This window comes from Panthera tigris, chromosome A1, assembly GCF_018350195.1.
Source record: "Panthera tigris isolate Pti1 chromosome A1, P.tigris_Pti1_mat1.1, whole genome shotgun sequence".
In the NCBI taxonomy this organism is placed as follows: Eukaryota; Metazoa; Chordata; class Mammalia; order Carnivora; family Felidae; genus Panthera; species Panthera tigris.
Window position 1 is genome coordinate 159,076,275 of NC_056660.1, and position 12,905 is coordinate 159,089,179.

Genomic DNA, 12,905 nt, shown 5'->3' on the forward strand with positions numbered 1-12,905 from the left:
CATTTTCTAACAATTTTAAAGCATTTTAAAACCATATAGAACCTTCTAACAAGGGAAAGGGTTGCTTTATAAAGCAATGCCCTTCTTGTCATTGAAAGTATTCAAGCAGAGTCTGAATTATCATCCATTCCATGATTCATTCATTTAATAAATATTCATGGAGGGCTTATTATGTTCAAGGCACTGTGCTGAGACTACAGGAAAGGCAAAGATGAATCAGACTGAATTCTTCCCCAGTAGTGGAGCTACGACTTGAAGTGAATAATTAGAATACAAGGTAAGAAAGGAAAAGTGCCCTAGGAGACATACAGATAATTTTGTATAGGAATGCAAAGGAAGGAGGCATGACTTTCAGTTCATGGATATTGGACAAGTATTCTCCTCTACAATCCATTCTCCACAGAGCAGCAGAAAATCAGTTCATATTACATTTATGATCAAAACTCTTCAACAGGTTTTCATTGCACATATTATAAACCCAGAGCCATCATGTTAGCTTCTAAGGTCAGATGTGATCTGGCTTCTGCCTCTATTCTCTCCCTCATGTGCCCTAGCCAGAGCAGTGTTTCTGTTTCTCGAACATACCAAGCTCACTCATCCTCAAGCTTTTCCATTTGTCAGTTCATCTGCTGAATGCTCTGCTCCCAGACTTTGGTTTGGTTGACACTGTCCTATTTTCCACCTTCCAGCTCCCATGTCACTTCCTCCATGAGGCCATCCTTGAGCACTCCAGCTAAATTAGCCGAAGGTACCTTCCTTTACCCTCCATCTCTCCATAACTATCATCATTTTATTTGCTTCCTAGCACTATCAAAATCTGAAATTGTCCTTTCTCTTGCCCATGGATTTATAAATTGTCTATCATCTGTCTTTCTCAACTAGAATGTGACAAGAGTAAGGATTTGTCTGGCTTACTTGCCGTTGTGTCTCCAGATTAGAACGATACCTAGCACGTCACCAGCCTGCAATAAATAATTCTTGAAGATTTACGGAATAAAGAGTTTTCTGCACAGGGTAAGAGTTTAGACAAGAATATTTAACTCCTTCCAACTCTGATATCTTATAATATCAATTTTCCATGCTAATTCCTTTCAGCTGGATTAATCATTTCGTCACACCTGGGTTTTGGGTCATTGTTTTTCTCTTGCTCAACAGACACTGTCTTCAACTGTCAGCTTACATGAATGCATGTGTTTAGGTGATTCACTTCTAACTCTTTCTAAATCATGATTAACCTTTTAAAAATAAATTCCTAAAATCTCGACTAACCAGTCATACTCTTCACATGTTTTTTCAATATTATTTTGTACTTGCTTCTAGTTGACAGATGTTGGGTTGCCTGTGCCAGTGTTAGCCAATTGAAATAAAATGCATACCACATATGTCATTTCTCAGTAGCCCCACTAAAACAAGGTAAAAAGAAATAAGTGAATTTAATTTTAAAAATGTATATATGTTTAAAGTTTATTTATTTATTTTGAGCTAGAGAAAGCATGGGAGAGGGGCAGGGAGGGAGAATTTTAAGCAGGCTCCGCACTGATAGCACAGAGCCCAAAGTGGGGCTCAAACTCACAAACCCATGCGATCGTGACCTATGTTGAAATCATGAGTCGGAGGCTTAACTGAGCCACCCAGGTGCCCCAAATTTTAATAATATATTTTAATTTAACTTAACCTAATATATCTAAAATATTATTTTAACATGCAACAATATAAAAATTATTCCTGAGATATTATACATATAAAAAAAAGTTGTGTTTAACGATAAATTATTTTATACTGTTTGTGTATTAAAATTTAAAGTAATTCAAATTAAATAAAATTTAATATTCAGTTCCTCAAACACACTAGGCATGTTTCAAATGCTCAGTTAACCAAATATGGCTAGTGGCTACAAAGAGGTCAGCGTACTGCTACACAGCTATGGTAGGTGCACTGGTGCAGGAACTGTCTCTTTGACAAGTACTTCATTTGCTGGACAGGTAAATTAATGAATAAGATGCTGTTTAATTTTTAATAAACAAATGGTAACACAGAAATTAATCAGTTGCACTGTTTCTCCAAGTATGAATTAAATTACTGGTTTTGCTGGGAAATGTCATCAACAATAGCAAAAACAGCACTAGAAAATAAAAATACTAGCGTAATTAATGAAAGTCGTGAGAGTATGCTGTTGTAAAAACAAGTGTTTCATATGCCTTAGGCAAATTTAGTCACAGGGAGAGTTAATTCAGGGCTGTCCTAAGTGTGTCAAGATTCTGATTCCTTCCTTAAACGTGCTGAGAGCTCTGTTAAACACAGGCAGAGGAGCAGCTGGAGAAAGGCTACCTCCAAACGCTTGTGATAAGAGGAAGCTATTACCACTCATGCAGCCTTGCATTCACATGCACCTCTGCTATAAAAACCAAATCATAAAATAAATCAATAAATTCATACACACATACATGTATACATCAGTAGAAGAGGAAATGAAGAAAAAGAAGCTCTTAGCTTCCCCAGTGAAGAGGTAAGCCCTGGTCAGAAAGAGATTCTTACTCTCCTCTGAGGCTCCCCTGGGATGTAAAGATGTGTGAGTGCACAATTAATGTGAGATTATTCATGGAGGAAAGAAGAGGTGGAGAGGGAGCTACAGAATCACACCAGATTAGTGGCCTCAAATACATGTAACCTGAATCCGACTGAAAGGGAAAACCATGTTCCTGCCCGTGCCACTGGGATAGAATTTACCCAGTACCAATATGCAACACAACTGAACTCTCTTTGATGGATTTTTTTTTTTTGCTATTTAAAATTTAAAAATTATCTAAAAAATGAAGAGGAAGACAGATTAATCAGGATACACAAGCCATAGCCCATTAAGAAAGGAAGAGAGCAAAATAAAATGTTAGCTATCCTTAGAGAAAATAGATTGAAATGGCAAAATCACCTCAGACAAAAAATACACATCAAAAAAGATTTTATTTTATATTTTGAAAGGTTTATTTATTTTTGAGAGACAGTGCACAAGCCATGGAGGGGCAGAGAGAGAGGGCAACTGACGATCCGAAGTTGGCTCTGTGCTGACAGCAGCGAGACTGAGCCCAATGCAAGGCTCCAACTCAGCAATGACAAGATCATGACTTAAGCCGAAGTTGGTTACTCAACTGCCTGAGCCACCCAGGCGCCCCATAAAATATTTTAAAACAGGGGCACCTGGGTGGCTCAGTCAGTTAAACATCTGACTCTAGATTTCAGCTCAGGTTGGTGAGATTTGAACCTCACAGTTGGTGAGATCCAACACCTCATCAGGCTCTGCACTCACAACAGGAGCCTGCTTGGGATTCTTTCTCCCTTCTCTCTTTCTGCCCCTCCCCAACTCGTTCGTGTTCCCTATCTCTCTCAAACTAAATAAGTAAACTTAAAAAAAAATATTTTAAAACAACCATGATATTTAGTCAAAGTAAAATTAGGCCACAAGTGATCGCTTATGGTAGATTTACTTTTTCAAAGAATGTTTTCATGATTTTGTAACTTATTTATTAGTGGGCTCTAAAGTGTTTGTTTGTTTTTAATCTTGGTTCTTTTCCATGTTATTCCAAAGTGCAGGGTTTTTTTTCCCCTCAGTGAGTTTTTGGGTTTTTTTTTTCTGAATATTTTTCTGGGATCTTCTCCTCCAACCTATCATCCCACATACATTAATTTAAGTTGTGTCTTATGTTTTCTTAATAAACATCAAATTAATATTGAAATCTAATTCTAGAAATGGCATGGGTAATGGCTAAGAGCGCTGTATTAGTGATAGTTCTGGTTTCCATGAGCCCAATACCACCAGAAAGGGATTCCTATGTAACGAGGATCCTAATGTTCTTGCTGGGGAGCCTGTTTGGTCTTCCTCTAAAGTTTCTACTGATTTTACAATTGAATCAGAGCACATAGGAAATGTTCTATCAAATTTTTACCCTATTTTGCATTGCTTCACCTGTCTCCCAAATAAAAAATCTGTGGCTTAACATAAAGAACACTGCTTTAAGGAAGAGGATAGGGTGAATTTTAGTCTGATTTCTTTAAGAATGTTGCTGATGAGACCCCTCCAGTCACATCAGGGACTCTGAAGTTTTTTTCTCAACTTTCACTAGACACACAATTTGAAATAAAATCCTCACTGTTTTTTAGGAATGGGTAGGTTATAAATTATAAATGAACTCAAAGCAAATAACTCATGAGAAATAAGCCACACTCTTAGAAATTGTAAAATGACATTCTAAAGTATTAACATACATTTTGCTAATTGGTAAGAAAAACTGAAAAAACAATGAACTCGTCTATCTTCTATGTAATCTTTGATTTTATGTAGGAAAAAAATAAAAGCCCAAATAAAACAACACAAATATTCTGACTTGGCTTGGAATGAACTCCAGCTTTAGTAGATATGAGTACATCAGACCATCGTATGTTGATTAGACAACTCTTTAGAACAATATAAATCCTTTAACTCAACCTGGGATTGTTCACACTTGCCTGATGATAACAATTACTTTGACTTCTTTGGAGATTCTGCTTTGGTGGGTCTGGGCTGAAACGTTGAGATCTGTAAATTTTTTTTAAGCGTATTTATTTTGAGAGAGAGAAAGCAAATAGACTCCAACTGTCAGTGCAGAGCCTGATGCGGGGCTTGATCTCATGAACTGTGAGATCATGACCCAAGCCAAAATCAAGAGTCAGACGCTTAACTGACTGAGCCACCCAGGTCCCCAGATCTGTATTTTTGAAAAGCATTCCTAGAAAATACTTAGGATCAAGTTAGTTTGAGCAACCCTGCTTTATATTACAAGATCCAGTAACCTTACTAATGTTAATTTGGTTCCTGAGTCTCTTTACTACTAAAAAGAATTAGTGATGTCTCAGCTGTCACAAAAATTCTGATCAGTTTGAAAATCGTATTTCTCAATGGGGAAAAAAAACAAAACTTGGTAAGTCATTTTTAGCTTTGTTTGTATAAATGAGCACCATCCACCCACTTACCCCTGCCCCCCACAGCTAATTTCCCCCTTTGAAAACTGAGAAAGCAGTGCCTAGGACTCCACCATGTCAGACTAGATAGAAGTGACTCTGCCAAGATAATCACATTGAAGGCTTTACCTGAAATCATCTACCGACTTCTGCCTGTGAATTTAAACAGCTCAATTTTGATATAAAAAGTGAACAGCAATTAATGAGTACTTGGATGTGAATAGATCTTCTCCGTGCATACTCTCCATGGACCAGAAAAAAAAAAAAAAAAAAAAGCAGGACGTGTGGGAAGTCTTCCTGTGGCTCCATCTCATCCCTCTGCCCCATCTTCAAACACAGCAAGACAGATTTACCCTCTTTTATCTTTACCCTCCTATGCAGTTTTCCACTAAAGAGTCTGTTGGTATTCTTGAACTTCCCATTCTAAGCTTCCTCCACCTATTAACAAACCCCTTTTGCAGGGTGTTTTAGCCATGAGTCCTCCCAACATGCTGTCCTTTGACAGTGTCATTTTGTTCCTCCCTGACACAGGCCCTACCCTCAGTTCTACCATGTTAAAGTGACTTCTAAGCAGTAGATAAGCACTAAATATTATCAGAGGGAGTATTATCATACTTTGTATTTGAAATCATAAAATCTTATCTCTGTTTTCTCACAGGAGTACCCATTATCTCCATTTTCCACAAGGGGAAACAGGCCCAGAAAGATCGAGTGACTGCCTCCTTCAAATCAGTAGCAAGCCTAGGACTGGCGCTTACACACTTCTACTTAATTATGTTTCCAGTTAGGCCATGTGCCTGTCACTCAGATATTATTTCATTCAAGAATTATTTGCTCTTTCTTCCAGATCGTTAATAAAGACATTAAACAAAACCAGACCTCACGGTGACCCTATAGTCAACACGTTGCCCTGAGTCATTAGGACTTGTCCTCCAGCCAGTTCTCAGTCCATGTGACAGAGCACACAGCAAAGCCAATGCTAATTAGGTTGGCAAATAAGATTTATTGAGATACTGTATCAAATGCATTACAAAAATATAAATACATGTGTGTTAAGGTACATTCACTGTGCTCACTGTTTTTAATTCTATTGAGAATGCTATCGAGACTCTCTGGCACTATTTGTGTTTGTAAACCTATTCTTCTATAGGAGAGCTCTTTTAGCTTTTTGATTCCATTGTCCCCTCAGTGTTTCAATCTTAACAGTGGTTCTGTTATTTTTTTTAAAGGATTGCTTTCATAATGGCGACTCAAATACAGATTCCTTATTCCAAGATGGGTATTAAGAAGATGAACCATCATTAATCCCATGAAAGAACATTGGGCCAAAGAGAATTGTGGACATCTTACAAGCGCCTCGGGACCGGAATGAGGATTTCTGATTTCCAGATCTCCTCCCTAGCACTAAACAACATGGCTTCAGGGCCAAAATTGTGATGCTCAAAAAAGAACTCAGAAAACTATGCTTGTAAGTGTGGCCTCCAAATGGAGCACCTCCCATTCATGTCTGATTTTTAAACCCAGTTTTCTATGGCTCCACTCCATTGAGTTCATTTCCTTGTCCTAGAATTCCTTGTACTTAACTGCTGCATATGAACCTTTGTTGATACGCTGAAAAGCTTTACCTACACATTTTTCTACGTACATATTTTTCTACCGGCTTAAGCGATTCGTTTTATAGAATTCTTCTATCTCTTAGTGAAAATGTGAAATGTCATAAAAGGCAAGGAAATTCCATGTAAACCAAAGTCCAAGTGGTCTCCTGATGACTGTCCCAAAGCATATTTTATATGAATAGAAATTGGGTCAGCTAGGAATTAAACTAACAACCACCATATTTCCCTAACCACAATTGCACAACCTTATGTCCAGGATATTCACAGCTGAGGACTTTGGGAGTGACTTGCCAGAAAATGCTATGCACATACAGTTTTGGCCTGCCTTACAAAAGGTCCCTTCTGGGCAGGCTTTTTGTTTTTGCTGTTGGCGTGAGCCATTTCACTGGGATCATACACTGTACGTATGTTCCAAGTAACACGAGTTTTACAATCGTAATATCCATTAACTAAGTAGCTATACCGGAAAGTAACAGCTAATTTAAAAAGTAGATATCACCTATAAAGCTCTTTGCTAATTGGTGGCACTACTCACTGGAGTAAGAGCAATGATGTTTCTATTAGTTTGATTTTTTTAATTACAAGTATACAATATTTAAAAAGGGTTTGAGATTTGCATGGGAGAGACATGAATTACACTTTAGCACACCGGGTGAAGAGATTTCACAACTTTTGCTATATTGTTTGAAATACATACATAAGAGCCATTTTATATGTGAAATAGTATGAATTCATTTCTCTATGATAATTGCAAGAATTGCTGCAATTATAAGTGCTGTTTAGTAATATCAATTAATATGAAATGATATTTACATGCAAGAAAAATGCATGATTCAGATTTGAAGAGTTGCTTGTGGGGTCCTGTCCCATCTGTTGAGCTTGCTTTTATGCCTGAGGGACATTCTGCACAGACAAGTTTACAGTTGTCCTAGACCGAAAGACCAGGGTGCCTTATTATTAGCAACAAACCTATGTGTGTTTTCCTTTAAGGATATCAGCTGCTGCAAGAACAAACTTGCAAAGCTTTTTCTGGGTGTACTCCTATGTGGCAGTGAAATAGCTTGAAATAGCTTTCTCTAAACTGATTCTTTTGAGTGGTACTGTGTCATCATTTTTATTAACTGTTGAAATACAGAAACTAAATATTCATATAACTACTTTAAATACAAACATGAAAATGGTTTCATAAAGATTGATAATATCAAGACCTGATTCAGAACGTAATTTACATTCTTAAGTAACACGGTTTCGCTATTGATTAACATTTGTTTACAAGTTTCGTAAGAGTATGATATGGAAAGAAAAGTGAAGTAGAGTAGAACTATCTTATGAAAGAATAATGCTAACTTTTTTTTTAGCATTTCCTAGGTTTTGCTCTGTGCTAAGTACATTATGTACATACCTTGTATCATTTCATCGACCAACAGCAAATATCTAAAGCAAAATCTATTACTATCTCCATTTCACAGATGAGGAGTATGAGGCAGAGAGGGTGTAATTTATCCTGAGTATACAGCCGGAAAGCTGAATCTGAACACAAACAGTACTCCACAGAACTCTTGCTTTGGAACTCAAGCTACCAAAAGATAAGGTAGGTTGGTGATTCTCAGACTTGGGGAGAGCTCAAAGTCGTGTGGAGGGCTCATTAAAACACAGATTGCTGGGTCTGACTATCAGAGTTTCTGGGACAGGAAGTCCAGTCTGAGACCTGAGAATCTGCATTTCTATCAAGTTTCCAGGTGATGTGATGCTGCTGTTTTGCAGACCACACTTTGAAAACCACAGATGTAGATTACTCTGGAAGTTAGAATGTTTGAGATGTGCTGTGGAGATTTCAGGAAGTAGAGATGCTACCATGTGACATCAGAGAGAAAAGGGAGCGAGCAGACACTAAGGTAGAGAACAAAGCAAGATGTTCAGGAAGAAGAAGGCTGAGGAAGAGGAAGGTAGGATGTAGGGGGCTGTGTCAGTGTGCAAGTCTGTGGTCAGGAGGAGAGGGCAGGTGGAAAATAGATGTCGAACCCAAGGAGGGAACTTTGAAAAGGAACACTGAAAGTGCCACAGTAATTTCTACTTCAAAACTCAACCTTGGAAAAGTATTTGACTTTTCTAAAGCATAAGGACATAGCAAATAGCAGCTAGTAGTGGCAAAGGTGTCAATCTGGGAAACAGAAAATGATACTCAGTCCTAAACTGCTGGCAATCCTGTGGCAGCCACATTACCTCTCTGGGCCTCAGTCTTGTAGATCTTCATGTTAGTTATTCTGGTTCATGTTTAGAATCCTTCCTTGTTTTTCTGGTCTCAGTTTCAATTGACAGGGATATTGGGTTATGGCTTTCCAGTACATTTGCTTTATAAATCTGCTTCTCTCTTTCATGTATGTTGCTTATGAATTGATCATACCATTACCCAGCCTGAGTTAGAATGGAGACGCATGTATGAATTTATCAATGTTTTCTTATTAAAAGAAGTGACATTTACATTTATCTCTAGTTTTGGCTTGAGTCATTCCTTAGGCAGTGCTGCAGATAAACTTATTTATTTTTAGCAGCTGGAAAAGAGAGGACTGCCTAATGTTTGTTGCTTTTTGGGCCTGCCTTCAATGTAGAAGTCTGGGAAAGCCATCGATACAGTCAATGAGAGAAGTGAGGCACGCCAAGGTTGTTTTCTTGGTTATAATTAATGGAGGCCACTCAGGGGCATGTAACATTTACTCTCAAATTAAGATAGCATGCAACATCTCCAGCTCACCCACTTCTTTGCATTAAAGAATTGAGGCACTTTTAAAATCAATAGGCAAGGCAGATGGGTTTATTTCCATGTCTGGGTCTCAGAAGGATTTAAGAGGGAGATGTTCCAGTCTGAGGGACCAGAAGAGGAACATAGGGGGCTTGTGTTCCTCTTATCATCACACTGGAGATGTCCTCTTCTCCCCCAGGGTGGGGCCAGTCATCTTTCAGTCTCTGTCCCTGTACTATTTTAACCATAACCTAAAAAGTGTGTGATGAGGGGGCTTGAGCCTACCTTTGCATTTCTTAACCATAGCCTCCTTTTTCCGGCTGTATATTCACCTTCTAATGTATAGTAGGGCAGATGAAAGAGAATCATAACAGCAATTTTGTGGTACTTTTTGTGGTACAAAGAATTTATAGTACTTTTCATATACTCATCTTTCAAGTTTAAAAACTGTGATCCAAGAGACAAGAAAGTGGCTTCTCAGGATCACACAAGCTGAGCTGGTAACAGAAGCCAAACTAGAGCCTGGGTCAATTTGAGCCAAGAGATCCTCTGGCATACGACATCTCTCAGACCTTGCTACCAGTGAAGGCTTTCCTGTTGTATTTATTTCCCACTTGCACACACACTTACACGCTCACACGCACTCACATGTGCTCAGAGCCATTCATGTACTTCTTCACTCTCACACGCAAACACATTCATAGTCAACACACATAGTCTTCCCTGTCACACACCCTCAGAACATCCCCTTCCCGATGTGGCCGATGTGGCCTGCTGTTGGAGGCTCAACTTGTCCACGCACATTCCTTTTTTTCAATAAAAGTGATCCACGCATGGTTTGAGACATCCTATCAACACCCAGCCAAAGGTGCAAACAAGGACTTGGCCTGCATGGGAGTTCCCTGTGGAGGCTCTAACTCTTGTTTGGTAGTGCCAGATTATGTGGCAGTCAGTGAGAAATGGAATTTTCGAAAGAAAGCAGCCAGAAAAGGATCCAGGGATAGGATTCTCAGGTGAAGTGGTCTGGTCAAAAGGGAGTTGGTGACAGGGAATCAATGACTTCAAGAGTGAATTTTAAAGATAAGAATCCAGTGATTGAAGGGGACCAGATTCCAGAAACAAAATCCAGGTACCTAAAAGTGAGGTGACGGAGAGAATTAGGTAGTATTGAGGCCTTTGTGGCATCAGAGAATAACTGGAGTGAGAGGTGCTGTCCCAAAGCTCTGCATTAGCCATGACGGAAGGTGGTTTGGTTGGAGCTGGGTTTTACTGGCCTCTATCAGGTGATCCTTTTCCTTTCTCCATGGCAAGTTCTGACACTTAGGGTCTTCACTTCTTCCTGGGACAAAGGAAGCAAAGGTGACTATAACTAAGTCACACAGTGACAAAGCTTAAGAAAGACTTAGATTTTATAATTCTTTGGGGGCAGTAACTATAGATCTATACCACTCTCTGCTGTCCTAGGAGGCAATCTGACAAGTGTCAGGTGAGACATCACTTCCTGAAGCTGCCCTGAATTCTGCGGGGCCAACAATAAAGTTTCTCAGGAAGCACCTGACATCTGGTGTGAGAACAATCTAGAACATGTTCTCACAACCTCCCAGAAGCTGAATATCAAGTTCATCCAGACTTGGATCACAATGATCCCTGTACATAGCTTTTAATTAATCAACAAATTAGTCAACAATATGCAGATAGTTAGGATAGTTATTTGGCACATCTATCACCTTCTCTCTTTATATACGCTGTTTTACGTCTAAGCAAAGTGGGTGGCCACAGGTTCAGTGAGATTTAAGCAGTACAAGGTAAGAAAGGACATTGCCTCAATTATAAATTCTACCTCTTGTTGGGGCATAGCCATAACATGCTTTATTTAAGGGTCTATTTCTTTACCAATAATAATGAAGCCAGAAGTTTTTCACTCTACAAAAAATGTATTTACATTTTACCTTGCTCTATGCTTTCCTAAAAAATGTTCTTACTAAGAGGTCACATAAAGATAAAAACAGAACTACCAAATTTCAGTTCAGTTCCAAATGCCACAGTGAATATACAGTATGGAGGTCTCACATTTTGACGAGAAAAGGGTAGACACCTCTTAGAAATGAAAAGCAAGTATCATTTCCTAATGGAACTTGGCTTTTATTATAAGTTGACATCTGGACCAATTGGCCAATATAGGTTTTATGTTTCAAATCTTGAAAGGGAGAAATAGACTAAATAAATTTTATTTTAGAATTGACCTGCCACCCTAATTTTTATCTCCACACAAACCTTCACTTAAGGTTAAATTATGATATGGCTCTCCTTTGATCTCTCTACATCAGTTGAACGGTGAGTCAGTTCTCAGTGTTTACATTATAGTATCATGATAACAAAAATATTGCAGCAGTTCTGTTTTACTCTTCAGACTTTCTCAAAGAAGTGATCCTAATGCCAAATGAGTAATCAAAAACACCAAAGTGTTCTGTTGTTAACATATCAACCACCAGAAAATCTGTCTGCAGGAAAATCACCTTCTACAAGTGAATAAAACAGCAATCAACTGGATTATTTTTTTTTTTTTAGTTAGCATGTTAAATCTGTATAACAATCAAAAATATAAATATCATGTTTTTACATAATGTTCACTGGATATAATTCTTTTCTCTGGTCCGTAATAAGTTATTGTTACAACTCATGCTTCACTTGTTTTTATTTTGTTTTTCATTTTTGTATTGCCAAAACGTGTTACTGACCATATAAGGCAAAATCACCCCGTGTGTAGAATACCACGTGGCAAATGCTTGCATTTCAATTAAAACCAGATCTCTTGACATCTTTATGCATCTGAGACCTAGCCATATGAGGCTAACTCTGTCAGCCTCCCCCACTTGATCAATGTAAGCACATCTATTCTTAGACTATGAAATATGTGCCGTAGGTGTCGAGGGAAGAATTGCTGGGTTGTCACAGCTGCAGCCTGGTGGGGAGTACTTTGTGTGGTCTGTGAGCACAACGTTTCTGCCTCCCTTCCCAGCTGTACTCCTCTGAGTGGGCGAAGATGTACCCCAGACGCATCTTCCTCCTTGTGTTCTCACACTAAACTGAGAAGGTTAGGAAGAGCATAGAAAAGAGGCCAAATGATTGTTCCTCACAGATTGCCTGGAAGAAACAAGAAGCCACTGAATGAATGAATCATTCTTGGGGAGTGGCTGTACCAGGCTGATAACTATTTGAGTCAAAACTAAATAACTTTAGGAGGAAAAGAATCTGAAAAATGTTAGCTAGAAGATACTAGGGGAAAAAAACAAACTAGCATTTTATTTTGGAGGCCTGGGTGGCTCAGTGGGTTGAGCGTCTGACTTCGGTTCAGATCATGATCTCATGGTTCGTGAGTTTGAGCCCCGCGTCGGGCTCTGTGCTGACAACTCAGAGCCTGGAGCCTGCTTTGGATTCTGTGTCTTCTTCTCTCTCTGCCCCTCCCCCACATGCACTCTGTCTCTCTCTGCCTCTCAAAAAGTAAAAAAAAAACTAATAAAAAAAATTTTTAATACAATTTTAAAAATAGCATTTTATTT

General features: G+C 38.6%; 1 long non-coding RNA gene across 2 annotated transcripts in view; it reads left to right on the top strand.

Annotated features, from left to right (window-relative positions):
* Positions 1–935: 935 nt before the first annotated feature.
* The window catches only part of LOC122231483, a 34,029-nt gene continuing 22,059 nt past the window's right edge, over positions 936–12,905 (top strand). Inside the window, exons 1-4 of one of the 2 annotated variants that reach the window (XR_006208741.1) lie at positions 936–1,014; positions 6,219–6,457; positions 8,075–8,196; positions 11,756–11,868. This is a non-coding gene — a long non-coding RNA (uncharacterized LOC122231483). Of the gene's footprint in view, positions 1,015–6,218; positions 6,458–8,074; positions 8,197–11,755; positions 11,869–12,905 lie in introns of those variants that run through there. The other variant, XR_006208742.1, reaches the window with a different exon arrangement.